The 5,568-nt window shown below is 50.1% G+C and overlaps 1 long non-coding RNA gene across 1 annotated transcript; it reads right to left on the bottom strand.

The window, feature by feature from the left end:
- Positions 1-932: 932 nt before the first annotated feature.
- LOC115469406 lies at positions 933-5,170 on the bottom strand. Its single transcript, XR_003942003.1, has 2 exons — positions 4,920-5,170; positions 933-1,473 (listed from the first exon to the last, which is right to left on the bottom strand). It is a non-coding gene; the product is annotated as an uncharacterized LOC115469406 (long non-coding RNA).
- Positions 5,171-5,568: the final 398 nt, after the last annotated feature.

Here is a 5,568-nt window from a genome sequence, read left to right as displayed (position 1 = left end):
AGTGATATATGTACATACATTGCATTTGCTTGTCCAGGTATGAGAGGTACACCATCCCATGCTGATAGACTGCAGGTCTCTCTTTAGCCCAGGTCTGGGGGCTACATTGTCACAGGTACAGGGTAAGAAGGGGCAGGAAGATGGTAGAGCCAGCAGACAATATGCCAAGAATTCATTTAGAAGTACGCCTCTCCGTATGTGATTTATGGCTGGCCCTGTATTTTCAAAGGGAAATCTCATGGGTGTTTCTCTTTGGAAAATGTTCTTGCAAGCTCCTCTGTGGGGTTTAAAATTCCCTCCCAAGTGTCAATAACCCACAGCATTGGTGTCTTGTCTTCATCACTATTGTTTGTTCAGTCATGCTGATGCGTAACAGTTTGTCAAGTTTACACATTGATATTTTTAGCAAAATCTTTTTTTTTTCAAAGTCCCTAAAATCAGACAGAATGAAGTTCTAGGTGGGACGTGGTTAGGGAAGGCATTTTACTCTGGATCAGGAAGCTCTGCCTCAGACACGAAGATTCATCTACAAATGTAGAAAACAAACTTGGAGCCTGATCCAGTTCACGCATTGGCGGGGGTTAAACCCCTTCGCACCTGTTGCATCAGCCTGTGTCTGCATAGTCCCTCTTTATGAAGTTCTGTGTTATGCGGCATGCAGCTTCTCTGCAGTACTGTCTGTGTGTTTCTCGTGGGTTAGTCTGTGGCTGCTCATTGTGTGTTTACTGTTGCCACATTACCCTGTGTGTGGTGTGGGTGTGTACACGCTTCCTCTGTGTTACTGTTCCCATGTTTCTTCTCTGCATATATGGCACATATATTTGTGTTTTTTATTCCTCTGTGTGTCCTGCCTCCATGCATCCTGTCTGTGTGCTCCTCTCTGTATGTCTTTAGTTCCAGGTTTCCTGTCTTTGTGGTGGTGAGTTTTTTTTTTTTGTCATTTCCAATTGTGGGCGAGGCTGTGTAGATTCATGTGTTTCTGCAGATATGCAGGTTTAGTCTTTGTGCATACACCTTGGTGTCTGAAGTTGTGGAATTGTTCTCATGTGTATTTTGGTCTGGCATGAAAGCAGGCACCTAATTGAGCATACGTGTGTATATGTGTTTATGTGTCAGCATATCTTTGTATTCATAGACAGTACATAGCATGTGTATGCACTCATGAAAGAGTAATCATACATGTGCTTGCATGTGTGCATGGTTGCCTATGCACCACACATTAAGTGTATTCAGACTGGAGTTTGTCTGTGGTTTTGTACTTGGAGGTTGTGTTGTTCTCATCCAGCTTTTAGGGTGCCGATATGACATGGAGCACGTTCCCAGCATGACAACGGAGAATCACTTCCGTGTGTGCAGTGTGTCCTGGAATTTGGTACTTGTGTAGCGCAGGTGAAATCCTTTCTTGTTAATTGTGTCATCAGAATGGAATTTGATCATCACTGAATCTCCAGCAGAATAAACTTCTTCAGGTGGCTGATGGGGGGAAAAAAGCAAGAAGTTAATTGTCGAGCAATAAAATATCCTCAGCCTAGAACTTGTCACTCCTTCAGTCTGTTTTAGTGTCAGAAAGAGAGGGAGAGGCTCCGTCAGTCTGTGTTAGTATCAGGTAGAGCAAGAGGGGCTCCCTCAGTCAGTGTGAGGTACAGGAAGGGGGCTCCCTCAGCCTCTGTTAGTGTCAGGTACAGGGAGAGGGACTCCCTAAGTCCGTGTTAGTATCAGGTACAAGGAGAGGGGCTGCCTCGGTTCATGCTAGAATCAGGTACAGGGGCTCCCTCAGTCACTATTAATGTCAGGTACAAGGAGAGGGGGGTCCCTCAGTCCATGTTAGTGTACAGTACAGGGGCTCCCTCAGGCTGTGTTAATGTCATAATAACATAGTAGATGACAACAGATAATGACTAAAATGGCTCATCTAGTTTGCCTTGTAAGGAGTTTAGGGCTGTAACTGCTAGTCCTTGTAGGTATCCCCCCACCCTTCCCATGCCTTCATATTTGGTTGTAACTACTGTAAGCTACACATGTCCCTGCCACGTGTCCACCAATTGCAGTGTATAAATGTAAGGTACATCGATATTGGTTATGCTAGTATTCTTTAACAGAATCAGCCCCCGCCCCCCAGATATACTAGTAGAATGTATGCTTACTGTACATCATCAGGACGTCTAAGTGGAAGTGCTCAATTATGGAATTAACTTAATAGCAGCTACCATTATAGGGTTAAATCTCCTATTCTTGATTTTTCAGTGACATTAAATGGATAGTGCCTCTGACAATTCTTATAGTGCACTCTGGCAGTGGCGTAGCCAGGAATTTTGAACAGAGGGTGCATCTCACACCACATCTCTTTCCACCTCCCCCCCCCCCCCCCCCGCCATGCCTTAAAATCACTTCCAGTCTCCTCCTGGGCAGCACCAGCAACACTCATAGTCTGCCTGTGGCCTGCACCAGAACTTTCTCTCTGAAGAACCATCCCACCTTTCAGAAAACAGGAAGTTGCATCAGAAGGGTCGGGTGGTTCAGAGAGAAAGCCTCGGTGCAGGTAACCTATGAGTGCTGCTGCTACTGGCACGGCCTGGGAGAAGACTGGAGGTGATTTTAAGACAAGAGGGGGGGGGTGGGGGGATCGGGGAGGGGAAGGAATCTCAAGAGCTTTGCAGGGCCAGGAAGGAATGCAGTGGAAGGGACTGATGGGGGTGCGTACGCAACACACACACACAACTTGAATGGATAAGCCACTGTACCCTGGCACTATTTGGATAGTATTAGAGCATAGTGAGGGTAGAGCATGGGCACTGTTCCATCTAAATTGAGTGGGAGTCCTTCACCTACAGTCCTGCCAGTGGGGGTTGCTGTTTCACCATCACATTTTGAATAGTGAGGGACAGGCAAGCTCTGCGGGTTCCAGGGAATCTGCCTGTCCCTGGTGATTGAAAACACAACATTGAAGCAACCCCCTTCCCCTGCCAGTGGCGTAGCAAGGGGGGGGGGGGGGGGGGGGGGGCAGTCTGCCCCAGGTGTCAGCTCGGGGGGGGGGGGGGGTGCTCCCTGCCAGCTCCCCCCCCTTGCCACATCAACACCCCCCTGACCAGTGCCTACCCTCCTCAGCTCCCTCCGGCTCCAACCAGCTCCCACACCCTACCTTTAAAGAAATTTCGGAAGCCGTGGAGAGGCAAGGCGCAGCGCCTCGCGCCTGCATGTAAAAGAAGCGTGGATCCTCATCGGGCCTTTCCTCATGCTGTCTGTTCCGCCCTCCGCTGACGCAACTTCCTATTTCTGCAAGGGCGGGACAGATAGCGTGAGGAAAGGCCCGATGACGATCCACGCTTTTTTTACATGCAGGCGCAAGGCGCTGTGCCTCGCCTCTCTACGGCTTCTGAAATTTCTTTAAAGGTAGGATGCGGGAGCTGGTTGGAGGGAGCTGAGGAGGGTAGGCACTGGATCGGGGTGGGGGGGGGTGTTGATGCGCCGAGGGGAGTGTCATCGTGCTGCACCCGGGGGGGGGGTGCAATGGCAAACTGCCCGGGTGGCAGCCCTCCTTGCTACGCCACTGCCCCCTGCAATGGGAGGAATGCTGTTGGAGGACTCCTGCTCAGCTTAGAGGGATCAGCGAGCAGGGGGTTTCCCTAACTCTGTGGATAGCGGGTGATAATCTGTCGCTATCTGTACAACTATCCAGTTTAATTTAGGAAGCAGAAAAGCTCTCCTAAATTAAATTGATTCTTGTTATTATCAAAGAGCCAGTGGCTGTATGTATATTCAGCACCGCTGACAATCCAGATATACATAAATGCCACGACTGGTTTTTAAAAACCTACTTGTCGCACAGTCTAAATATTGACCCTAATGCAGTTATGGATCCATCTCCTTTGGGCTCAGGCCCACTCAGCATTGGCACACCCTATATGCCGCTGGCAGGGATCCCCAAGTCCTGCCAGCTGAAAATGTCTGCGAAGATAACTGAGCATAGGCCGGGTGCAGGCATTGAGGGTGGCTCACTAAAGCTTCTGCTGACCAAGATGTGCAGGAGGGAGTTCAGTATACCTTCACAGACGTCTTCAGCTGGCAGGGCTTGGGGATCCCCGCCAGGGCCGTGCCTAGGGTCTCTGGCGCCCCCCTGCAGACCATCAGTTGGCGCCCCCCTGCAGACTATCAGTTGGTGCGTGTGCGTGCGGGCACGTGCATGCCCCCCCCAACCTGCCTGGCTCCAAGGCACGTGAAGAGCTGGGTGGTGTCAAAGAGCCGAGCGCTGCTCCCCCAAGCTGCCGTCTGGGTCGCGATGGAGGAAATGGCTGAGTTTGGCCTGAGCCTCCTCCGCTCCATCCCCGATTCCCCGGCGCTTTAAATTTACCTCTCTCCGCCTCCGGCTCCGACGTCTGCGCAGTGTCAGTGAACACGCTGCCTGTCTGACGTCTCTCCACCAGCCTTCCCTTCGCTCGTTGTTCCCTCTGTGTCCCGCCTTCTTCTGATGTCATTTCCTGAGGGCGGGACACAGAGGGAATGAACGCCCGAAGGAAAGGCTGGTGGAGAGACGTCAGACAGGCAGCGCTTTCACTGACGCTGCGCAGACGTCGGAGGCGGAGTGAGGTAAATTTAAAGCGCCGGGGAATTGGGGATGGAGCGGAGGAGTCGACGCCACGGCGCCCTTGAAGGCAGGTGCCCCCCTGCGGCGCTTACCGCGCTTACTGTGTTGGCACGGCCCTGATCCCCGCCAGCTCAGGTATTTAATATTTGAATTGGGGGTAGGGGCATGGAGAAGGAGGGGCTACAATGAGGACACTGTGCCCTTCCATTATGGCAGTACAACCACCCCAAATTTAGGGTCTGTATACACTACTGCCCTGATATCTTTTTGTTTGACATGTGGCTCCTCAGCATCAATAGTTTAAGTTGCAGAAGGTTGCAGAATTAGGGAAACTCACCCCTGAGCCACAGTAACGTCCAAGGCGTGGAGCTGTGCTATCATAGCCGTCGAAGAGCTCCATGTAGTCATAGCCACAATCCGCTTCTTCTTCAATCTCAAAGGTCTGGAAGATGAGCTCCACACCGTAGCCCTCTTCTGCCACAATGACCCACTCACAATCAGAGGCACCGGGGTAGTTATTGTCTCCAAACTGAGCGTGGGAGTACAGATCCTTAGTCTTCACCTCTGCTCTCAAGTGGCCACCACATTCTTAAGTGACAAGGGGTAAAAAACAAGGAATAATGCAACAGCTCTATCAGAAAAACATTCTGCCAACAGGTTCAGTATGCACACTACAATGCATACACAATCTCATTATACGTCACACACACACACCACTTTTACGCTGACATTAAATATTTACAGGGAAATGGACAAAAGGGGCAATATCAGGAATGTTATGTAAATTATTATCCATAAAATGGGAAATAAAGTCATTTTCCTGGTGGCAGTCAGTGTTTCTTTAAGCACTGACTGCTGTATGCTAAATTAGACCTGGATATTCAGTGCTGGGCCATGTCCAGACACTACCACTAAATATTATGGCATGACTGGGCATGAATAGAGAAATAGAATGGCAAGCTCTCATTTAATCTTTTCCCGCCGTT

The sequence above is a fragment of the Microcaecilia unicolor genome, chromosome 4, assembly GCF_901765095.1.
Source record: "Microcaecilia unicolor chromosome 4, aMicUni1.1, whole genome shotgun sequence".
Classification (NCBI taxonomy): Eukaryota; Metazoa; Chordata; class Amphibia; order Gymnophiona; family Siphonopidae; genus Microcaecilia; species Microcaecilia unicolor.
This window is presented reverse-complemented; position numbering and strand designations above follow the sequence as displayed.